Source organism: Etheostoma cragini, chromosome 24 (genome assembly GCF_013103735.1).
Source record: "Etheostoma cragini isolate CJK2018 chromosome 24, CSU_Ecrag_1.0, whole genome shotgun sequence".
NCBI lineage: Eukaryota > Metazoa > Chordata > Actinopteri > Perciformes > Percidae > Etheostoma > Etheostoma cragini.
The window spans coordinates 2,613,509-2,639,612 of NC_048430.1; the positions used below are offsets into that span (position 1 = coordinate 2,613,509).

At 41.0% G+C, this 26,104-nt stretch overlaps 1 protein-coding gene across 1 annotated transcript in view; it reads left to right on the plus strand.

Annotated features, from left to right (window-relative positions):
- The first annotated feature begins 2,882 nt into the window (after nt 1-2,882).
- Nucleotides 2,883-26,104, plus strand: part of LOC117939297 (beta-1,3-galactosyltransferase 1-like) — an 87,163-nt gene continuing 63,941 nt past the window's right edge. Inside the window, exon 1 of the mRNA XM_034864530.1 lies at nt 2,883-3,062. The gene's annotated coding sequence lies outside the window, so the exon portion shown is untranslated. The remainder of the gene's footprint in view (nt 3,063-26,104) is intronic.

Here is a 26,104-nt window from a genome sequence, read left to right on the forward strand (position 1 = left end):
CGAGAAACCAAAGAGTCAAACAGTGGCTCCGGGGCTGTGGCACCAGTGGGTTCTGAAATGGACTCTGAAGTGCACCCTGGAGTGGAAGAGAAGGAACAAAGCGAAGGGAATGGTGGCGGAGCTGTTGAGAGCATAAACGTGCTGCAGGAGAATGGAGAGAAAAACGCAGAAAGGGTGGAGCAAGTGAACATAAATGGACATGATGGGCAGATAGAAAGTGCAGAGGGTGAGAAGGCAAGCCAGAAGGAGATAGATAAAGAAAAGAACGACGGAATGAACAATGGGGAGGCGGTAAAGGTCACTTCAATAGATGAGCAGGCCACTGCAGGAGAGGCACTAAATGCAAACTCCAACAATAACAATAATTATGGCCAGACCCTGCTGGAGCGTGATATCCTGTTTCAAGGGCTTAACGAGGATGAGGAGAAGAAAAACCAGTCACTTTGTTGTACAGAGACAACAACCGATTTCTTCCACTTTGAAGAATCAAAATGGATGCCAAGCGCCGTGCAGCAATTGGCACAGAGGGATGATGTTTTTGTGCCAGCGGGTGCCAAATGTAGTGAAGCCACAGACACAAATTTCTTCACAGACACAGCCGAGGGACCGTTCACTTTCAAAAATGAGGCCGGCGAGCCAAAGATTAGCACATCAAGCTTCCTCGAGGACATTTTCGCCGGCCTAAGCACCAGCAGCTCCAGCTTGCTATCTGATTTCAGATGCGACATCTTCAGTCAATCTGCCGGGGAGACGCCTCCGGTGTCGACGCTGGACGACCTTTTAGATTTTGGGATGGCGGCGAGAGAAAGCACAGATAAAGCGGGAGATGTGAGGGGAAGGGATGAGAGCAGTGACAGCTTTGCCTCAAACTACAGAGCAGGCTGCGGTGGGACTTCTCTGTGGGCAGACGACGACAACGACGCCCTGACAGTGGAGGAGCAGATCAAGAGGAACAGATACTACGATGACGATGACAGCGACAACGCTTGAACCACCTTCGGCCCATTCAGCTAATAATCAAGCAGCTTTGTAATTTCATATTTATGTCCATGGAGAGATGAACTGCTCTGATTTCAATCAAGTGTTTTTGTACTGGGTTTTAAAATTGTTCTTCTGCTCTTTTATTCAATATTTAGCTTTTTTTGATTGTATGCACCTGGTGTGCAGAGAAATGGAAAGTGGTTATTTTTTCTTGTATTTTACGTAGTACGCATATCTATGTTTTTGCTGATTGATCAAAACAGGGCTATATTTTAAACTTTTTAATATGTGCATTAATTACAAACTGTTTTTCTTTGAATGAATGGCTGCCAGCTTTCTTTTGTGTCTGAACAAAGAGGTGTTCCCGTTTTCTATTATGTCTTTATGGTTGAAATAAAGCTTCATGAACTCGACATATGACTTTTTAATTAGTAGTTGCACAGACACGCGGGAGCAGTTTTGGTACTTAGCTGTGTCCCCTTTGTATGGCTGGCTAGTTTGATATATGGCCTGGCTAGATAACACAGTTCAGCTGAGATCTCTTTGGCAAAAGGCGTATTGATTTTCACTGAGAGCAGGCCTGATGTAGGAGTTACAGATTTTTCCATTAGGTGGCTTTTGTCACCTCTGACAGATTTTGTTCTCCTTCTCAGTTACAGTTTGAACACTATGGGTAATTGGCTGCAACAAGAATATACTGCAATGTTAATTAAACAAGCAAAAAGAATTTCACTGGGGGTTGTCATGCTACATTGTGCTGACAGCTCCTTTAAGTTGGGGAAGCACTGTTGCTGTTTCAACAATTCAGTATCCTCTCCTGAAATGCAGTTTGGCATCTTTTTTAATTGGGCTATTTTCCCGCTGTAGTGTTTTATTGACAATACAAAGATGCAGTTTTTTATTTGTTGTATCCTTCTTCCTAATAAATACAAACCCAGACAACTGCCCGGCCAATCAGAAAGAAGAGGCCCGAAAGATAGACAGATACCCCAAACTGTGTTCGGTTTTAAAATGGAAATACAGATTTACCCATGAGCTCAACAGGGTGTTCTGCAGCCCAGCTTGATAGTTCCCCAAAACCTAAAGACCAGATTCACATGTTCCTGGTCTGTCTTATAACCTGGACCACATCGCCATGCGCACATTAAAAGACACAGGCCTGCTGCACCCCCCCATTTGTTACATTTCCTGTCAACTCTCTAATTAAAACATTGTTTTGGGGAAACACAGTAGCTTCTTGATGGGTCCAACTCAGTCATGCTGAAGATATCTTTTCATTACAAGTCTGGAGAGGAGGAGTGATTCACGTCTGCAAATTATGCTTCTTTAAATTAGTAATAATTCTGCCAATAATTACACAATTAACTGATTAATTCATTATTAAGGATCAGAACATATGAACAGTGCCACTCACAAAAGCCCAAACAGTGAAGTCAGAGTTTACTGGAAAAGAGAGAAAAAGGCTAGACCAGCAAAAAGTGAGAAGAACGAAACTAAAATGATAGGTCGATAATCCAATGGTTGACAATTTGCTAGTGATCAACTACTCAAAAGATAATCTAATAATAAATATATCGGAGCGTTTGCAAGATGGGCTTGAAAATACTTCTCCTTTACAATTCATCTCTGTTCAATCGAATGAGGATGTCCTTAACAGGACCAGTCAATCATTCAACTCCATTGGAAGCTCTGCCACAGTTAAAGCGGGACCTGGGTTTTTATTTTTTTGTCCAGATGCGATGCCATCAGATCACCCGGGCATGACAAGCGGCCGCTCCGTTGCTTGAAATCCAATCTCCCGTTAAACAAAGCAGCATCATGCTCCTCGCTCCCGGCCGGGGCCGATTGGCTGCAATGCTCCCCAAAAGGCGGCCGCTGATTGGACAGCAGCGCCTGCTGTCCTCCGCCGGCTGCAGCCGGCCCCTCCACTCCAGAAGGAGCGTGCGGCGGTGCGCGAGACGCCGAGCAGAGCGGAGCAGAGCAGAGCAGAGCAGAGCAGAGGAGGACTCCGCGCGGTGTGGAGCGGACGTTGCTCGGCTGCTAGGACAAGTTGTAAGGACGGGACACGGAGAACAACACAGGTGGGTGTGCAGAAATGCTGAAAACAATTCCGCGGTTATTCGTTGTGTGGTGTGCTGTACGCTTTCTAGGCACGAATTGCTCGCTCTCCGCCGCCGGACGGATGCTGTTTTAGGAAGTGAAATTGAGTTAACGCACGCTAAGTCCTATGTGGCGTTCTCTTGATGGATCCCCTATTTGACCTTTTGCTGTGGCAGTTGATGCAGCCTCCTATGGCGAAGGAGGCTGTTTCGAAAGAAATCCAATTCTATTGAACTATCCGGTGGTAACAGTGGCATTTCAAACTTGATTTTGAAGGTTCACGTTTCAGTTAGTCTTTTCGGATGGGATTACTGTAGAGCATCTAGGGAGCGTTGTGTGGAGCTGCTACCTATTGTGCCAGGTTACAGCTCAAATCTGAAATCATTCATGGTCTTAATTTCTTCGTTTCCAGTGCATCAGTATTTAATTTTAAAGTTGGTTCGATTGTGTCTGAATTATTTGCATTGCTGTGTGTGTGTGTGTGTGTGTGTGTGTGTGTGTGTGTGAGAGAGAGAGAGAGAGAGAGAGACAATAATAGACCAAGGCAAAGACAGCATACAGCCAGATTAGTAAATAAGAGCATTGTTCATTTGATAATGCTGTGCACTTTATAGCCTAATATCAAGTCCAGTGATTTATCTGGCTGCTAATCTCCATCACTTAACATGAGCTAGTGAAATCCATTAGCCTTCTGTTTCATTGCATAAAGGGATGAGTGTCACCATGCTGTGCTTTATCACTCTGTTACATACTGCAATTGAATTTTCATTGTATAAAAGAGTCATTAGAAATGGTGGCAAGCTGCTCTTTGGGATTGTACCTTCTGGTCGAGGGGTCATATGCCAACAATTCACGGTCAGTGTCTTTGCTTGCTGTAAACAGTATGCCTAAGCCTCTGGGAATCCATTTCTAGAGTTATTTTGACAGTTGCTTTGAAACAAGAATGCCACAGATCTCAAACCCATCTCCCTCCTACAGGACTGATCCTCTTCTCTACAATTACACTGCTCCTTGAAGTGGTTACATCAATACTTCTTCACGTTGTTTCTTGCCATGGAGTATTATACCAGAGAAGCAAACCCATCTCTTCTGTGAGCACTGTGGCTTTCAACCTTGCATCGCCGCCTGGGTCATTAATACCGTCAGCCCTGCCAAATTCTCTCATTTAAGCCTGTGTGCTGGCGCATGACCAGATACTGATATTGTGGCGGTTGAAAAATGTTCAGTTTAATTAAAAAAAATTACCCACTGTCCTCCACTCATCACCAGTGACATGGAATATAGTGGTTTAATCTGAATTAGGCAATGACATTAAAATGGGTACTCGACACACGGGTGATTGCAGATGAACACGGGTGTGGCGATGTAGTTGCACTGAGCGTGATAGAACTGACTCTGTACTTCTAAAAACGCTGTTAATTGATCTCAGTTTGCCTGATTTCATCTTACAATTTAGATTTTTTTCAATTTGGCAGACTGGGGCTGCCTCGGTTTGATAAAGCCCAATCTTGATATAAATCATTGTCTGGCACTGAAGCTCCTACACATGTTCAAAATTTGGAAAGCTATTTCCAGAATAGAGGCAGCTAATCAGTTCCTCATCATACTGTACCACTGCTGTTGATTGTGTGTTAATAGGAGCCCCTGAGAATTTTCTCCTTATGATGCTGTAGGTCTGAAAAAAAATCAATGGTCTTAACTAATAGAACTATTAATAACACCACATCACTATTAAACAATGAACCTTTTCACTTCCCCTTCCATTAACATAAGTAGGCGGTTTATGTAGGCCTGTGCTGTGTTGGGAACTACATCGTATTGATATCCTGGGAGCGGAAGCAAGCCCCTGGGCATGAATGTAACATGCTGCGGTTTAACTCATTTAACCCCTGTGTTTGTGTGTGTGTGTGTGGGGGGGGGGGGGGGGGGGGGGGGGGGGGGTGTATGTGAAGGCATCCTGTCTGTCAGAGTCAATCGGCCAATGTCACACACAAAATTGATCTTTTGAAATGTGAAATCTTAGTTCCACACTAAATAACTTGATGCTATTCTGACTTGTAGAGTCAAATAGGAAATGAAATAGGATGATATGTTTGGGGCTAAAATGAATCTGGAAGAAGCCCTTGGTCAAGACCAGATTCCGCTGAAGTACAATATTTTTGTCCTGGAAGTGATTTGGAGTTTGATTTCATGGTACAAAAAGGCCCTCCCAGATGAGAGAAACTGTATGCGGCCGCGATGAATGACGTTTGTAAAGAGGCCGATAGTGAAGTGTATTCCAAACCGGCTTATGAACTCATTCATTTCAATATACTTACGCTTTTGTCGCTGCTTTTTCTTGTCAACGCCATTTAAAGGGAAAATCTGTCAGCTCGTGGGTTGCTATTTGTCACAGCGTGCAGTGTCATTTGGGTACCCCCAGGGAACATATGCTGTTTTGTCAGTCTCCCTTAGAAAATGCTGCTTTAGTATATGTTAAATTGAGCTTTTTTCCCGACCATCACAGCCATTGGTTTAATTTTGTTTTTGGCAAACCTGCTCTGCCGTTCCTCATCAGGATTTGGTGTCAGTCACTCGAAGTCTTTTTGCATCAACATTCAAGCGTCATACAGAGAGGAATCCATCATAAAAGACAAAGAGATACCAATTTCTCTGCTGAGTAAGGGGCATGGCCGCAATCACAGGTACCGGTAAATTGTGGACTAGTTGGCAAGCATATCTCATATAGCCATTGGACCACCTGGGATGGACATCCTCAGGTTTAGACGCATTCTGCAGTTTTGTGGGAAATATAAATCAGGGAAAGAAAATAAAATAAAGAAAATGACTTCCTCTTTGCACTGAGCATAATCATTATGATGACTTTCAAATATCCAAGGCTGAATTTCTTTCTTTAATACACACATCTGGACAATTCTCGGTGCTAATGTTGGGTTTTTCCAATACATTGCTTCTCCTTTGGCAACCAGGTGGCTGCTGAACTGGCAGAATGACAGTAACAAAATGCTAAATATACATTACATAGTGGGAAATGTAAGCCAAACATTTATCCAATATGTAACTCAAAGCAGTTAAGACAGACTTCCACACAAGGCTGCCTCGCACTTGTGTATGTAGGAAGTGTGACTGCGCACACAGCAGGGTGTCAACGCACCCCCGTTTCGGTTTAAAACGACACTTTGCTTTGTTTTGTCGGGCTGACCGAGCCCCTGTTGTCTGTATTCAGACAAATATTGTTTGTGAGTAAAAAAGCACATCACTGTTTACCACCACTGGACAGCCGCCAGTCCACTACATGTTTTTGTAGTTCAACAGCAGGGACCTACAGAGTGGAGACGCTTCTATAGAAGCATGAACTAAGTGATCACCTGCAGTTTGAGTCGTGTAACATCAACAAAAGGTGTAAATCTTAACTGGTTGTATGATTCCATTATGATTATCCTGTCTTCACTTCGATCTCGAGATCCATCACCTCCTACGTATTATTAGCAAAACATGGTTTTCATCAACAATTCAAGCAGTCAGACATATATAAACTCCCCTTTTTATAGCATCTGCTCTTAAAACAGACACTTTCTGAATGTAGTGGTGTCTAAACACAACAGACAAAAGGCAAAAAGAACAAAAGCAGCGACAGGAAAATCAACAAGTAACATCAGTAGGCAATAATCGATTATGGTCTGTCAATGCAGAATCGTCTAGGACCGCATTGCGATAATATCAACACTTCAATGAAATGAAGCTTCAGCGTTTGGAGGAGGTAGCTGGTGAAGTATAGATACATATAATAAATCTGGGATTTGTCGGTCCAACGTAAATGTTAGCTTGAGTAGTTTAGGTGCCGAGCTGCTAACAGGGGTGTTAAGGGTCATCATCAAAACATTGTCAGACAGCGACTTACCAAGTAAATACATTATGCCATCTGATCATTAATGTAGAAACAAAATAACATAAGCTTGGCACAGTAATATCTTGTATGTCATATCTATAACAGGCCAAAAATACCAGCCTGTATCTACAGAAGATACAGAGATAATTCCAATTTAAATAGCAAACGCAAAATTGGTCAACAACCAACCGATGTATTTGCAATTTGCCCAAAGAAATTTTTATTGATTATGAATTGATTTTCTGCACACTGTCCCTCTCACTGGGATCCATTAAATTCCCCCCTCCTCCTTGAACAGCTCTCCAGAGAGTGCTGGAAGTGTCGACCTCTTCCAGAGGCAGGCCAAACGAAAAGACCATTTCCCTTTAGGGGAATCAGCAAATTATTGCATTATTGTTATTCACTTGGCCTTCTTTCTGAATAATGAATGACCAAATAGTTCAATTTAATCGCACATGGGAAAGCAAAGCAATGGAGGAGAGCAGTGCCCAGTTGCCTGTTTTCATGCAGAATTAATGGTTTCTGTGTAACAACTCGTAATTTAAAATGCATTAGACGTCATGACTGCCTGGCTACACTGCAATTACTGATAGGACGAGGCTGTAACTTGCAAAGCTGTCATCTTTTATAAGGTCTTGAGTTTTGTGCCGCTGTGGCTGCAGGATTTCCCTCTGATTCTTTTATTTCTCTGAAGGCGTTTTGTTAGTTTCACATTGGTGTGCTCTGACCTATGCTGTTCCTCCACACTGGCTCCCTCTCTTTCAGCCCTGCTTTGCTCGCTCTGTCACTGTGGCGACGGGTTTGGAGTGCTACACAGAGCTGTGTGTGTGTGTGTGTGTGTGTGTGTGTGTGTGTGTGACGTCTGTGACGTCTGTGACGTGTGTGACGTGTCCGCTTGTTGTGATCATGTCTGTGACTGCCATCCAAAGTTTATTGGATGATTTTGATAATCTTGTTGGCTGGAGCTTAGCCACGCGTGACTCCAGTTCTGCATATGACTGTGGGAACAGATGATGGATTGAAATCCAACAACACCATACTGTGATCATACCGAGTTTTGCTTAGCAGGCCTTTCAACAGCATGGCACAAACAAAATATATTCTGGCTGTTTATTAGGGCTGAACGGTTTGGGGAAAAAAATGTAATTGCAATTTTTCTGCCAGATATTTTGTGTAACAGATAAAACATGTCATGGAGCATTATAACATGAGATATCATCAAAACGGCTCTATTTTCTTAAGGAAGGTTGATAATATGGAAATGATTTGACAGCAATAAGTGTTTTTCTTTTAATAAACAGGGAACAGTCAAAACATAACATTTATCACCAAAGTTAGTTATAATAATACAGAAACAATTCAGATGAAAAACATCAGTACTTTCCTGTAAATTGACATTTCAAATTTGTAAAATGATACAAAATAAATGGGAAGTCCACTGAAAGTAAAATAAAAATATGTAAACAATCTGTTCTATGTAACGTTATTCCAGCATTCATCTTATGAAAAAAACTAAAAACATTGGTACAATAAAAAATGTTCTTTCACATTTGGTTTTGAAAACCATTCATTGTTCAGCTCTACTGTTTATTATCGATGTTATCGGCAGATAAATTAATATCTAAAAAATCTAAACGGACTGTCAATCATGTTACGATGTATATTGTGTCTACCAAAGGGCGCTCTACAACGTCCCTGTTGGCAACACTGATGTGTTTTTGTTCAAATGACTTTACGTTTCATATCTGAAGTTTGTATTTTAATACATTTTATTTATCAGAACTTGAATACATTTTGTTGTTCCTCTGTTCTGTTGTGACAATAAAACAAATTATTATCATATTATTTTAGTGAGAAGTCATATATAAATACGATTTTTAAATAACCAAATGTTTGAATTGATATCGGCCTTAAAAATCTTTCATCAGTCGGGCTCTATCCCACCGTGCAAGTTATAGCAAGGAGATCTGAATTTTGTAAACAAAAATGACAAATTATAAGGAGTAATGTGCTGTTATTAACCAAAATGCTCAGCTGGCAGACATCTTCTCTTGTTTTACTAAAGACCTTGATGAAGTGGGTAACGTCCTGCTGCAGCGGGGCTGATGGAGCAGCCAGCTGATTACTGGTGGAGAAGGCTGAATCATATTTTACTTTCTTTGTGCACAACTCTTAGGGTCATGGTGGTTTATTTCTAGGACTGTAGTCAGTGCTGCACAATATATAGTTTTTTTTAATCACCATCATATATATTTACTGGTGCAATAAACATATTACGAAAGTTAAATTTGAGTTAGTTGAAAGATATCAGTAGAAAAATGCACTATAAAATGTGACTTTTGTTCTTTTTTTTTTTTTACTGGTGCCTTTTTTATATTCCATTTTATTCAATTTGGGCATCACGATGATTATTAAAAAATTACTTTTCATTTATTTGAAATTCAACAAGCATGTTTTTTCTTGCAGAACCCTGTAAGCAGCAGAATTGCTGAACTGAGTACACATTAATATTTTTGTATTTATTGTGAGTAATATCGTTATTGGGAAATTCAACGTTATTGCATATTGCCGTACTTTCCTCCCATCTTGCAGCCCTAATAGTAGTTGTATCACATAGCTGGTCAAAGGGAGGGATTGGGCCAGGCTGTGCTAGCTTCATGCCCCCGCTCCCCCCTCCCCCCCATCCCCCTGTATCATGTTATCTCATACTCTACCAGCTGCAGTTGCATGTTGGCTGCCATTGGCTTCTGATTTCCACACGCAGGGCTCTGCTGCACAGCCTGCTGATCCCACTCCGCCACCACACTTGGCATGGGATGAGTGCCGAGTGGAGTCTGCTAGCCCTGGTTTTTTGATGATTGGGTTCCGATGATATAACTTTGCCAATTTGCCAAACTGTCTGCTACGACTATTGATGTCTCCCAGTCAGTCAGTAACCGCCCCTCCCCATTGGAGTGGTCAAAGAGAGGGAGATATAAGGGTGAGGACCATATGTAACTCTACATGCTGTTTGGCGTCCGAGAGCACTGCGTTTTATAATACAACAAAGCTGTTTGTGATGGGGCATGCTTACGCCTTCTCTCTGCTACCACATGGATGCCATGTTGCTCTAATTTTGAGGCTGTGAATTGAAAGTTTATGTTGAGCATATTTGGAAACCCTGTGGCGTAAAAAGCACATTCAGAACCATCTGTTTTTAAAATTCATGTTCCAATAAGAAGGCTGTTTTTCTCCAAAAATAAAGACTTTTGGAAGACATGTTGGAATGTAGCATTGTGCTTTAACTATGCCTTTCCAATTTGAAGGCAGATGCTAGCGTCTTAGAAAAAAGCATACTCATTGTTTGTTTTTTGTTTTTTGTCTGACCCACCATTTACCATGGCGGAGGACAGTTGCTTTTAATTCCAAGGCTGTATGTCAAAACATGTCCTACTGCTTTCGGTGTAATTCACTAGGTGATATTGATATCCTGCTGCACATACTGTATGCACGGTTGATTTCAATAAAACATCTGCTCTCACATTCCTCAGTGGACCAATATGCACAATTATATGTGCACACCATACGGAACATCATTAATCTTAGACAAACTAGATGCAACACCAATTATTTTCATATGTTTGATACACTTGTATGCATATTTAGGCGTCTTCATCCTCCGAGGCCTGTAAATATGACATTTTGAAGATAGACAGATATAATGTGGAGCAATGTTATCCCCATCTTATCCCAGTTGGTCTTGTTAACTGCCTCCACGCTCAGCCGTAAAACAATAAACTATATTTCACGTGAGACTGACAGACAGATAATAGCATTTCGGAGCTGACCTTCCAGGCCGAGCGGATGGTCGCCATCAAAGAGTTGCGAGGTTGATCCTGATCCCCTCGGCCTCCGCTCTTGTTGATGACATGAAGCTGCAGGTTACTGTATGCACGCAGTGGGACGGGACGTTGAGTAACGGAGGTGCTTTTATCCTGCTCGACGCTGTAGCGCGGGATTTCACTAGGTCGTATTTGATTTAGGTTTGTGCATATGTAGCTTTGCTGCTGTTTGAAACGCAACACAGTACTTAACTTGGGACATCTCATAGAAATTTAAATTTTGTCAATACCCATCTCTCAGTATTGATGATTGCAAAAAGGATGAATAACTCCTTGAAAGGATGAACAACTGGAACTCCTGGAAAGTGAGAAGGGCTGGGAAAAGCAACCAAAAAAAGAATAAATTGGGAAGGGGTGGGCGATAAGGCTCTAAAATAATATCTCAATATTTCCGGGTATATTATCTGCGATAATGGTATTATAAATAATATAACCCATTGAATAAGATGTATTATTATTTTTGATACAATTGCAACAAAATGTGTATAATAGTTTTTATATGTCATCATAAATGATAATAGTTTGCCTTCAAATATTCCTTAATAAACAAACCAATCTGCCGACGCCCAGGTTGAGGCCGAGCACTCGTCCTACCCAAGTTGCAAAAATGTTCTAACTTTAACAAGATGGACGTGTTTTTTGTGAAGGTTAAGAGAAAAAGCTGTGTTCCTGACGGCGGAAGAAAATCTCAGAGCACAGTAGCTGTTACTGCTACTGGACGTAGGCTAGCGTTAACTTTGTATTAAGCACTCCCGTCCAGCGCCCTCTCTCGTCTTTATGTATGTGTTGCAGCTGTATATTTTGTAACAGGCTTTGTCTTTGCATTTTATTTTGATCAGTATCTTTGAATATAAATGTGCACACGTGTGGCTTGGACTATCAACTGAACATTAAATGCCCCCAGAAAATAACTTGTATCGCCATTCAACCAGAAAAAAACAAGACATGGTTTTTGGTATATATCGCCCAGCCCTTTACACACAGCTGTATCTTTTTAGATGGACCCCTACATGCACTAAACACAGATATAGGACAGGAGTGTATCTGCGATGTTTGGAGTGTGTTCTCAAGGAGTTTTGTTTCATTTATTCCTTTTCTTGTCTGGGAACAGCTGTGAAGAAGCCTCGAAAGGTCAAATGACACTAAGTTAGTCTGCCTGAGTGATAATAGGAGAATACATTTGTTCAGCACACATTCTTGTTCTTGTAGTTTTTTCATTTTTATTGTAGTAGTTCTTGACTGTTTGAATAAAAGGGGAGACATTCTAGAGTATTAGAATGTCTTTGTAAAGATAGCAAATAAGTGTGTGTTAATAAATTAATTAATAAGCATCGGTTTGGATAGTGGCTCATTTATTATTTTACAAGCAAAAATGCAAAGAATTCCAGAATATTTGCTTGTTGTATTGCTTTGATAGTTCTAGAATGTGTTTGGGACTGTTGGTTGGACATTAAGAGACGTTTCAAGCCATCACTTTCTGGCCCTGGAAAATGATGTTAACCATTTTACTGCCACTTTCTGATATTTTTAAGACCGATTTAATTGAAAATAAATTGGCAGCCCTAGTGGTTCATGATAAAGACAAAATAAAAAAAATTACATCAACAAAAGAAACACATAATTGTGTACTGTATCTGAGCAAGTGTGCAAACTAGATTTTAATTTTTATTTACTGCATCAGACATAGTTTATCTGTTGTTTGTCTGTGCGCTCACAGTGGCACAGGGGTGGAAAAAAAAAGTAATTCTTCCTCTGGAGCACCCAAGAAGACATGGGGATAGAAGCAAAGCACATTAGAGGTTTGTTTGGTATAATCTTTTCTTGGAGCGTGTTTATTCTCAGGCATTCAGGGCGCTCTTTTGTTATATTTGTACTCCAGGCAAGCAATGCACATTTATCTTTCAGAAAAAGTCCACAAATATGCGTTGTATTGATTTTTATTCTGCATGTTGCACTCCATTAGCCACTGAGGTTTGACTGCATACGTTCTTTACAACATAAATGCTATGATCTAAAAATGATAAATGACTTGTCCGACGCCCCAGCTCTAAAGATTCTTTTATCTGCTTAGATTACTGCAGGAATGGCTGTCTTATCTAGTTGCCTTGGCAGGAAAAGAAGAAGTGTAATCGGGCCAGGCTAATGTGTGTTCTGGTGAGAAGCACACTGTATCCTCTCTACTATGTGAACCCCATGCTTTTTTAATGATGCGGTTGATTACGCTTTCTACATTATTTTTCATATTTAATCAGCTCCAGGGATTGTGGGTTTTACTTACACAAGAGTGCTCATTAATATTCAGTGTATCCACATTACAGACGTACATTTACTTTATTTGCTTTCATCACTATGCCTTTGTTTTGTGGAGTTATAGGGTAGTCTTTGGAGAAATAATGTATTTGCTACTTCGCATATTGAATGATATTGATGTTGTTTTGGGGCATTATGGTTAAGCCACTGGCATTAGATTTTTATCCTCTGTCATGAATTTTAATTGATATCTAGTGAGTTAAACATCTTCAAATAACACTGATTTAATTACATTATATAAGGTTCCCAGGAAAATAGTGGAAGATGGAATTTTGAGGATCAAAATTGCACCTGAAATTAACAATAAGAATGCTGCAATAATGGGAAACAGAAGCTGTGGAAAGGAAATCTTTTCCGTAAATATGTCTTTATTTATGCTGAAACACATAAATAACGGCATTTCCTTCATGTGGACAGGCAGGGATTGTTTTACCTGTTACTATACAGAGAGCAAGCAGGACAGACTATCACCATCATCTATTTGCTGCTGCCATGACGATTCCGCTTATCACAATGACATACAAACAGGCCGTGTGTAATGAACCGGAGGATGATTGTCCTTCTTTGCGGTTTGTACGATCGCAGCTCTGACTCCCCTCTAGATTTCAGATGTGTTTGATGTGCTGTGACGACTAAACATGCCACAATAGTCCCGCAGGTTCAAAGCCGAGCACACAGCTGTCCCCATGCATGCCAAATAGGACACATAGAGGAGTTATGTTATCAGTGGCATCAAGCTACAGTTCACCAGCCATTCTATTCAACACTGATGCTGAAAAGCTTGGCCGCTTATCTAATAATCCAAATTAAGATGTGTCGATTAGGGCTGCCCTCTAAATGTCAATTCCTAAAATGTTGTCAGTCCAGTCACTTGCCCTTTTTTTCTGCTGCGTCATTATACACGGCGACAGAGGACGCCAGCATGGCAGGCTGATCACTGTGCTGAGTGTTATTTCTCATACTCCGACACAGCAATGCTTTGAGGTACATGCTAATGTCCCCATATCAACATGCTCATTGGAAATGAGCATGCTGATGTTTTACAGTTATAATCTTTATTATATTTACTTTCTGATTGTAGTGTTGTAGCATCTGGAAGTTTGCATTTACAAAAAAGAATGACAAAATCTACTTCTTTATGAAAAATGTGCCGCAGACAAATGCAAATAAGATATACAGTTTGTCATGTATGCACCACCTAGTGCAACTAATGACTATTTTCTGTTTTTAATCAACAGAATATAATAAACCCTAAACCCCCTAACCCATAATTGTTGTTTGGTCTATAAAATGTCAGAACATTAAAAAAAATATTGATAAGTGTTTCTTTTTTCAAAGCCCAAGATGACATCTTGTTTTGTCCACAACTCAAAGGTATGCAGTAGAAACTAGAAAATATTTACATTTCAGAAGCTGGAATTAGAGGATATTTTTTGTTTTTTTTCATATAAAATGATTCAATCCGATTAACCCATTATCAATATAGTTGGCATTTCCTTTAGCAGTTGAAAACTAATAATTTTATTGTTTGCGGCTCTAGCTCCGCCCTTTTGACTAATCAGACAAACGTGATCATATCCCTTTAATTGGATTGTTGCGACTCACTTTGGTGTTTCCTTGACGGTGTAAATTGTTGTGCCCGTTCACGGTCAAAGGCTCTCATGATGTAGAGTTATTACTCCCTTCCATCACTGCATCTGTGCAACTAGGCCCACCATTTCCTGTGCATTCATCACCATTAAGCGAGCAATCAGCTGGCTGCAGATCAGATTAGGCTATAGGAAGCCAGCAGTGTAAATGGCAGGCACAGATTCACCCTTCCTCCCCAATCACCCCCACACACACACACACACACACACACCCCTCCCCCCCACCCCCCCATCACTTTATTGAGCGCTATGATCTATTGAAGGAGAAAGCCGGAACGGTCTTCAAATAAAAGCAATAACTCTATGACTGTGGAGAAGGAAATCAAGAGACAGGCGTGTCTTAGCAAGCCAGACAGCCATCCTTCCCCAACTCGGCTGTGTATATGGACATACTGTAGGTTTCTCATTCCCCCCCACCATCCACCTTATGTTGCTGTCGTTTCACTCAAGTTTATCATCAGCTGCTCCTTGTAGATGGCTTATTGCCTTTTCCACCCTCATCTGTCCGCCTGGCTGAAAAGGCCTCCCAGGAAGAGATTAGCAATCCAATAACTCGCGGAGCATCCACCTCAGCAGCAGGTGCTCCCCAGAGTGAATGCTGATGAGAAGAGCCTGGACTCTATCTATAATAACAGGCCAGGCGGTATTTGCTAACAGCGAGCAGCCTAGAAGCCTCGACCTGCTGGGAATCCTCACTTAAAAAAAAATAAAAATAAAAAGTTGTAGCAGGTTTCAATGACAATCTGTATAAAGTCCTCGTTGCACCAAAGTAGGGATTCTAATTTAGGGTTTTTATACTGACCCTCTTTCACTGTTTAGTAACCTTGAAGCGACAAGCAGAGACGGTTGGCCGAGTCCCGGTACACCCGTCGGGAGGCTCGGGCATTCAGCGACTGTAAACAGCTGTGTACTTGCACCGGTCACGCAGCCCCGGCCCTGGCGAGGATAGGCCTGGGATACAGAATTCAATACTTTTTTGGCCCTGACTGAATTGCCACCTGAAGCGGGGGGGTCAAACTCAATTTCACTAAGGGCCACACTGGAAAATGAAAATCTTATTAAGAGCCAGACATGTAGAGTTTACTGACAGGTTTTTATATAATTTAAAGAAGTAAAATAGTTTTGTCATTATTTTTTCATGTCTTAGATAGCTTTCTTACTTACAGTTTGGTTGACATGAAGCCCTAAAAAAGTTAACAAAATAGTTACTTAGCCATCACAGAATTTAGCGTATTAAGCAGAAAAATGATTGCAATTTAAAAGCAGGCTACAACACAGTATGTCACTCTCTGGTTCTGTGGACATGTCGAAAGGTTAGCCAAATTCTGCTCTGAGTGTCTCACGATTACAGTTTCCTTTCTTTCAGTTCACTAGATGGCTCAAAATTGATTGTAAACCTAAATTGATATGCATCCCGGATAAGTTTGACACATGCTCTATAATATTGAAAAATGCCTCGTCATTCAACACCTAAGGAGTAAATCTCATCGGCGTCAGTGAGCCAATAAGCATGCAGTATGTTTCTTCTAAGATCTAACAATGCTTGTGATTGGCTGTCTAATTTAACATTACAAAGTCATGGTATTGGTATCGTTACCAGTATCGAATATTTTTGATACCCGGCCGTAGTCGTGGATACATGCAGCCACTTTCCCAGTGTGTGCGTCCGCTCTAGCGGTAGTTACAAGACGACAGCTGTCCATGGACACTGAACGTACAGTAGGTCCACCTGTCTCCAGCGCCTCGATTAGTTTAGCTGTGTGTATGCCAGGCTTACTCTGTGTGTAGGACGGCCGATTTAATCCGCCATTCCTCATTCATTTAAGTGGCATGTGTCACGTACAGTAGCTGTTCATGTGAGTGCCGTTCAGCACTCAGTCGGGACAGCCGTGAGACTGCACTAGCACTAGTTACCTAGCAGTTAGGACATAGATTGTGTTGACTATTTTTCTTTTACCATGCAGCAAACCTTTTTTGTGTGCCTTTCTGAACCCCAGCTGGATGTGTGGAGTTTATATTTCCTTTCAAATCTTTTGCATTACACATTTTGTGCAAAAGTCCTTTTTATTATCCCATTTTTAATGCTCTTTTTTTAATAACTTCTGTTTTATTATTTGAGCTTTTAGATCTTTTTATGCTCCATATTATCTTGGGTTCTTTGTGGCTTGTTTATCTACTCTCTCTCTCTCTCTCTCTCTCTCTCTCTCTCTCTCACCTCCGTTAACTCTCACCTGCAGTTTTATGGAGCTGTACAGCACTTTTTACTGTGGTGTTTTGTTGCTCATTATAATGGCCCATGGGTGCATGGTAAAAACCCTTGTGGAACCGCCTTCGCTCTGATTTTTAAAATAATCTGTCTTTTTTAGTTTTGCAGGAAGACGGTTGATGTACTGTGGATCTGAACCATGCATCACACAGAAAAAATAAAAATAAGTTTTTACTTTACTGAATATGCTGTCAACAAAAATGTTTGCAGATTTGTACCATCTTTTAAAATCTCGAAGTGTGTAAAGTAACTAAATAAGACCCAGTATGTTAGTGAAATGAATGTACCCATTTGGAAACCTCAGTTATTATTAATGTACTATGCAAATATTTTTAATAAGCAAGAGCCATAAAATATGTACACAACAGTGTCTATGTGCAGCTCGACAGCCCCGACTTTACTCTTTGCTTTATTATACCGGCTTCTGATATCAAGCCTCCAACAAAAGACAGCACAAACACAAACTCAGCACAAAACAAACTGGTGGTGTGTGTTTTTTAGTTTTTCATAGGAAGCACAAAAGGACATAAATACCCCATAGCATTACTGCAAGTCATCTCCCTTGTCCATAAATCCCCTTTGGCTTTCTGCTGCCCGATGTGTCTTGAATTCACGCGCTCCGTCTGTGTTATCTCTAGTTTGTTTTCTTCAATTTCACGGGGACTTGTGTTTCGTGATAAAGAGTCGGTCGGAGTCAGTTCCTCGAGTGCCAACCGAATGTGATAAGGCCACTCTTACGTTGTTATAATGTGTGAATCGCTGCGGAGCTCTTTCTCAACTGTCAGCAGTCATTCTGTCATCGGTACTGCAGGGAAGGCTGCTTTTCATTCACTGATTGAGGGGTCAACAGGAATTATTTTTAGGATGGAAATATAAAAGTGACACTTCAGGAAAAAAGGATATGCAGTCACACTGTCATATAGTCATTCACCGATTTAAGTAAGTTTTCTCCTCACCTTCTTCACAGCTTTCAACTCAATCACCGTGATTGGATTCACAGCTGTTTTGCAGTCTAAATATCTGAGTGGTAGGGGGAAGGAGAGGTAGAACGAGAGGCTGAGAGATAAAAAAGAGAGACAATGATAAAAGGGCTGTCTTTGCTATGCTGTTGGATGTTTGCCATCCTTGGTGAGGGAAAGGGCATGCACAGGAATAGTGAATGGGAGGCACAGGTGCAATAAAGGATCTTCACTAATTAAGTGAAGTACAGGAGCCCAGGAGGGACAGGCCAGGTGCGCAGTTACTAGCCGGGGTTAGCCGAGGTCCACAACAAACGAAGAAAATCCTCCCCTTCACTGTTCTTCTGTAATTGCGGTTAGCCTAATCTGTCCCCCGGCCTCCTGTCTGTGAAAAAGAATACACGCAGTGCTGAGCAGTCATCTGGCATGAGTCTAACAGAGATTGCTCTGTCGGCTTGGCATTCACCAGCCCGCAAGATGAGGAGCAAATGAAAACTGAATTACTGGGCTGGGAGATTAATGGAGAAAATTGAAAAAAGGATGGATTGGGCCATACGGAGACGTCAGTGTTACAGGTGTCAGGGGAGCAAAGACGGATGCCAGGTTTCAAAGGTGCCTCGTGTTCCAGCAAATGATAGGCCTAATAAGAGGCTGCTGAAAAGTAGCGTGATATTAATTGGAGCAGGCATCTCGTCCTTCTTCATCTGCAGCCATCAAAAGGTTATCTGCCTATCCATCCTAGACAATTTCCCATTTTATTTTTGTCATTAAATGAAATTATTGTGTCCTTTCCTTTTTTTGACAGAAGACAGTTTCAAGAGTGCCTCAGCGAGCTGAAATAGCTCTATTTTACTGTAGATTAAGTTACCATGCAGCAGAATATATTACTTTCTGTAAACCTCCCCGTTGGATGTCATTATTTTCCACTAAGTTGGTCTTCCATTCAATATTACAGAGTGATTTCTCTGCTAATGACATCTTGGCCTTACAGTTTCCATTCGGGCTTGTGAAAATCTTTCATGGGATTAACACTGAATTGAACTGAAATGTCATAGATATGACATTTAATGCTGTTTTATTGGCCATATGCAGTTTTTTAATTTTATTTGAATCAATACATTGTGGAGGCTGAAGTGCAACCATAACAATCTGACTTTTCCATAACCCCCAAAGCATGTTTGAAATGTCACTAATACTGAGATATTGCCTTTATTCAAGGAAAGGATTAGAGTTTTGTTGCTGTTTTTATTACAACACACTGCTGAGCTATACTCTACCAGCATGCACATTTGCTTCCAAGTCTACATCGCAAACTTGTTATCAGTTACCCCAGCTTGTCATTCTTTGTATCAAGACTCCTGGCAATGAATGAATAAATGAATGAACGCTTTTCAGCAGTGAGGCGTCCCCTCTGTGTGCTTCTGGATTATAGATTGGGCCTTTAATAATCAACAGTGACAGTGTTGGTTGTCGGAACAGATTAGTGGCATAATCTTCAGTCTATGTAGTTATAATACGCTATACACTGTAACTCTGAGAAGCAATAAAAAGGCTCAACATTGTTTGGCACCATATTGGTCCCGGTGTTTATGGATGTGTGAGACACTGACATGCAAACACCATTAACCCCCCTCCCCCCACCCCACCCCACCTGCCCCCCTCGTCCTGGCTGACTTCCCAGCACTGTCGGCTAATAGAGGTGAGCCGACAGCAGCCCTGAATGGACGACGTGCCGCACTCTGTGACCAACAAGTTTAACAACGTAATTCTGAGAAACGGACAGCAATCAGGCCCAGACATAAATCTTCAACATTCACACAATGTGACATCACAGTTTATATTTAGTGAATTGGTGGGAACCGCTCTCTTTTTTTTTTTTCTTTGAAAAGCTCTGTGTGAGAGGGATTGTAGCACGATTGGCAGCCAGGATTTAGAGGCTGCAGTTAGCAGAATCTTTTTGGGGAAGGGATGAAGCCAGTTGAAAAACATAGTTTCACTCAGCTGTGCCCTCCTCGGTTTAACCACAGGCAGCCTTTAAGGATTCAGAAGTTGGCTCATTTTTTCTACCATAACATTGTCACCAAAAAATCTGATCTAAATCTCTTTTTAAGGAAGTCCTATTCTTTTTGTCCATGTTTTCCTTCTTTGTTTGCATGCGCTGAGCTCTTATGCCTCTAAAGTGATCATGGCATACTGCAAACGTCCTCTGCAGCGTCTTACATAAATACAAGTATATTTAAGCCCCCACCCCAGAGGAAGGGTTAGTGTCAGTACTGTATGTACTGACACTGGTAGGTACAGGACAAGTAACCTTCTGGTCCAGATAGAGGTTTGTATGTTGAGAGCAGTGACTCAGTGTACATGTACTGTGGTAGTTAGTAGCTTCATGTCAGATGTAAGGAAGCATTTGCAAATGCACTGCATACATTTAAGAACAGAGAGTTGCTTATCCCTTATCCAGACAGCAGGACACCATGCTTCCGCCTATGTTTAAGTGAGGCTCGCTGCTGGTGTATCTTGCTTTGAGTCGACATATGAATAGATCTGGTTCTAATAAGCAAAAAGAGCTATCATGCTTTATTACATGTGTATGGTGGTTCAAGCAATGTATGCACATTAAATATTGGTTGTGTCTCAGCGTTCACTGAAAACTTTCCTGTGCTACTTATTGGTCATTATGACGTTTTTATAAGCCCATAGTTGTTGTGAGTTACACCACAAAACCTTGTTTCCCGTATAGACAGAGCCTCCACCGGAGGGGTAAAGATCTCTCCGCTCTCCATTGACCTATAATGCGTGAAGGTGCCTTCTCGCCAAGTGCTGTGTGTTGATATAAACTACCAACAATGTAAAGACCCTATAAATTGAGTTTTTTATAAGCTGCCCACCTGAAAAACTCCACTTTTATGAAGACAAAAGTGGATACAGACGTGAGGAATCAGCAGGAAGAATGGGGAGAGTGCGGGATTTTGACAAGAAACTGACGCTATGTCGGACATTACATTTGTTAGCTTAACTCCCAGACAAATTGACATTTAGATATGGGACTTATATATTGGACATTTGCTTGCTGGAAATATGTCAGACATAACGTTAGTTTCAGGACGTTATGTCTGTGTGTCAGGATCCCACAGTCTTCCATTCTCCCTGCTGCTTCCTCACATCTGTATCCACCTTTGGCTTCATATGAGCTCTGTTTTTCATGCTGGAAGCTTATAAAAATGGAAGTTATGGGTTCTACACAGTGTTGGTAGTGCATCCCACCACAAAGCAGCTTTAAGACATTATTCTAGCAGATGGAGTTGATGAGGAGGCATCAGGAGTTGTTTTTCCCTCCAGTGGCTGTGGCTTTCAGAATATGGCGTGATGCGCTCTGTTTCTATCCCTGCTCCGGAGCAGGTTATGTTTGAGAGACAAGATCAAGACATATAAAAGCACCACATACTTGCCAATCAATTGCTTGGCTTCCCCTGACAATTTTTTTTATATGAAATATAAAGATTCACGTCAGAGGGGACTGGCTTATCTGTGTCAGCTTCTTAAACAGTATGTTGTCCAGTACAACTCGTCTGAGTTGTGTGCTTACAGTTCCGCAGACTGTCTGCATTGGCTTGCGTTACTTTTCTACAGGTACTTTTATATGCGGTGTGTGTGCTTTTGTATACCAATATTATCTTAAAACTAGAAAGTGAAGCACTAAAGCCTTGTACTTGTAAGCCAATTTACTGCCTTGAATTCTGTTTTTATGTTTCTTTTTTATTTGCTCCTATGTCCATTTCAAACTTTTGGGGTTGCAGCTGAAACAATAGGGCTAACATTGCCACCAGGCATTGATTTATTGGAATACACAAATGTAATTATAGTCATATCTAATTGTGACCTAGATGGGGCAGTGATATTATAAGCCTTTTATTTTACGCCAGCTGTCCTTTCCACATTTGACAGCTGCAGCTGTGTTGCTTTTACCCTGGATCATCATTGACTTGTGTGTTCTTTGTCTAATATTGTGGTTTGCTCTTCATTTGTAAAATATGCCTCACTGATGCTGGGAGACTTGTCCATGTATAGTATTTGATTGGTCATATGCTGCAAACACCGCCGCTTTTTATGCTAACATGCTCATGGCTAGATTGGGAAACCCTAGGTTTAATTACCAAGTTGATAACCACCAGATTGCAGTTGTTTGGGTTATTTAACCGGATAACAAAAATATATATCCTGGCTAGGTTAACCTTGCATCACAGTAAAGACTGAGGTGGATTAATGTTTTTCAGGCATCATCAAACATAATGATTTTTGAGTCGGTACAAGGTTCAACAACACATGCTATTGTGTGTGGGAGTGTGTGTGTGTGTGTGTGTGTGTGTGTGTGTGTGTGTGTTTGAGACTTCAATTAGTTTGCCATTCAGGGAGTGCTATTTGTTGCCTGTCTGAAAGTGTGTTTTCAGGTTAACTGGCCACCCAGGCCGGGACTCAGGGTTTGTTTTTCTCTGTTGTATAAGAGCAGTGTTGTGTCACAAGCTTTTTGCATAACTCCCACTTTGTACAAAAGCCTCTCTTCTGCTGTTGAAACACAAGCTTGGAAATTATTGAACTGCACTAATCTCATATTTTTTTTGCATGCATTGTAAGACTTCAATAGCTCATCAGTCCCCCCCCCCTTTCCACACACACAATTAGAGTTTAAGATCTCACTCACGCCGGGGCCAAAAATAGCGTAATAATGCTGCACATGGGCATCTGGAAAAAAATCTTTTTGTGGGTAATTTAATGAAACTCAAGTGTCACGTCCTCACAGCTCTCATCACAATTAGAAATGAAAAACTGGGAACACGAGGGTAGGAAATTATGAGAAGAACAATTGGAAGGCCCTCTTCCTTCACTCCCCTTTGAAAAGTGAATGTAAATGGAACTTTGTTAGAAAAGGTTAACACTGTCATTAGCATTCAGCCCGCTGCACTTCTAATTTATTCCCAAAGCGGTGTCGTTCATTTATGGATCTGTTCCATATTTAGGGTGAAGGCGATGGAGAGATTTCCATCGCTGAATGTCATTTAGAACAACGGCGTGTCTAATACGAGACACGCAGCACTGTGTCTCGTCTTTGACTCGCAGGTCAGGAATTACCTCTGGCACAGGATCACCTGCTGTCACTCCCAACCTGAAACTAAATCCATATCATTTCAATAAAACATAGTTTGAAGACATTCAAGTCAGGTAAGTCAATTCCAATGCTTCTGCTTTAAAACATTTGGCCTTGACAATACTACTCTGTCTTCATTTTCCCCTCTCCCCGAGGAAAACATGGGAATACCAACACTTGTCAGCCTGATGCTCTTCTCAGCTTCAGTAAAATGCAAAGGCGTTTTGTGGCGCCTACGTCTCTCCCACTGATTAATGGTTAGAGGTGGAGGACCCATGTTGTGGCTTTGATGAGGCAATTTGTACAGTTCTGCAAGAAAACAATGGCAGTTCAATGTATTGCAATGTGTCTCCAGGGATACATCAGCATTGCTGCAACATGGTACAGTGAGGACTTCAGCCCGATAATAAATCAAAAGATGCTGGTGTGCGAGGGAGGGGCAGCATTACGACTAACTCTGTAATGGCCCGTGTGTTGCTTGTAGCCCCATTTGGATGCAGAGTTGGAAGCATCTGATTGTATTTAGTATTGACTACAAAGCCAGCGACCGTGCTGCTTTTGATGCATCCATCTGGGTGTGCAGAACGCTAGCCGTTTCACATTTAGCCGTTGTGTTGCAGACATGACGTTTTCCAGATGAACTTAACTGTAGCAAAGCCTGGGAGTTACAATTCCAACAGAATGTGCAAGCTGCTAGATGTAACATCAATAACAGGAAGTTGTCAATAAACCACAGTTATGTGTATTCCAGCATCTATTACGCTAATTGAGCCCGTTGAGCCTGAGGACAAGCATAATACATTTGACAGATTTTCTGATAATAGACTACAGCTAACCAGCATGCACTCTGTTTACTGTATGCATTACATCCACTGGCATACATGCTGAATGCTTGGGATTTTGGAAATAAAACAACTCATTCTTAATGAATTTTGAATCGATTCAAAACTTCCAAAGATTTTTTTTAAACATTTTTTTTTCCAGATTTAATGTGAAACTCCTTGTTTTGTGAAATGTAAGATGCATTTAATTTCCATTAAAAGACTTGCTTATTTTCTGATATTATAAATGACCAACTATTTAATGAATTAAGAGAAATAAATAATTAGCTTATGAAAACTGATATAAAAATCATGATATAATATAAAATAGCTTGAACTCCTTTGTTTAATGTTTTAAGGATGGTGGTGGACCTTTTGTGTCCTGAATGGGAATATATCTGCAGTCGTTCAGCTCCCAATTATTCAGGTGTTTCTTTTAATTGGTCAGCCGTCTGTGTCCATTCAGCTCACTTTTACAGTTACTGTCATTACTGTCATCATTATTTAGTTGGTTAATGAGAGCAAAGGGAGACTTGGCGTACCTCTCTGAACTGGACACATTTCTCTAAGCTGCTTCTTCACTGAGGCAAGGCGGTGAATTATCTACAGCAGCATTAGCAGCTCCTCTGGAGCCAGGAGTTTGAAATTAGGTTGTTGATTTTCATCCTTCATACTTCTGTGTGGACTGGAGGGATTTTAATTTGCAGAATACCTAGATCAGAAGGTAGTATAAGGCCCAGATTACCTGCATCTGCAGTGGGAAGAGCATCTAAATGAGTCATTTTTCATTCTAACGTCTTTCTCACCTGCAAATTTTGCATTTTTTTATTAGATATTAGCTAGAAATCACCAAAAGTGAAATGTTAATTATCATGTTAATATATTTGCAATGTATTTCACCGAGGGGTTTGAAAAGTGGCTAAAGTGTCTCCACTTTGCCAATTAGTTGCTGCTGCATCTGTGTTGTGTTATGCTGAGTTTGCATAGTGTGTTCATTTTTAAAGTCCACATTCAGTGACAGATTCAGATGCTGAGGTTTCCATGTTAACAAGCAGTGAGCAAGCATTAGGGTTGGTGCCAGGGCCATTATTACTGTTAGCGTTGCATAGATGGGCAGCAGCACAACGCCTCTACAGCCATAATCGGAGCAGGTGCACTTGATTTTAGGCATTTTACTGTAGGTACTTTTCTCAGAAAACATTTTGCCTTCCCCATAAAAAACATACAGCACGATAAATATAGCACGACAGATTTTCAGGCATCATGAACAAATATATTTACCTGGGAAGCATTGACACAGGCATCTTTTCCATCCTTGCCAGGATGCGGTGGCTTTCTGCAGGTCAGGAGACTCAAGTTGTTGTTGTTGTTGAGTACACTTCTGCCATCAAGTTCTTGTGTTTGTGTTAAACTGTTTGTTCCAATTGCCTGTCAATATAAGTTGGTGTTATTACATTTTAAATACATTATTTTAAATGGACATATGGTCTTAGTGCACTACATTCACATATCAAACTTTTTAAAGAAGAATTTGAATATCTAAATGACAGTTGTCAGGGCATTAAACCAATGATATGTTGATCTTGGCATAACTGTCAGGGCTGGAACAGAAAATTTAAATTTGGACCTTTAAAATTGAATTGTGACACCCCAAATGACAGCTGTACTGTTCTACTCTGACAAGTCAAAATCAATCTTTGAATCCAACAGCACAGTCCTAACGGCATATCGAGACATTAAAATCGCATGCTGTACCAACAAATCACGTGCTGGGGCGACCAACTGAGAAAGTTGGTAGCACCAGTGCTCCCACTGGAGCCCTGCATGTCAATATTTTTTTTTTTCCTTTTCAACAACAAAATAGGGCACACAATTGAGAGAGAGAGAGAGAAGATTAGGGCTGAAAGCCGGATGTTTATGTGTAATGCACAGCAATTTGCTTTCACTCTGAGAAGCTTTCTCAGTCATGTAGTTATTATTCATAGTAGGACTGTTTCTGAACAGTGGGTGGCTGCATAGTAGCATTCAAAATCCCAAAACAACACATGCACTCCTTTTTAGTCTGGAATCCTACACAAAAGAATGACAAATTGTCAATCCTGAAA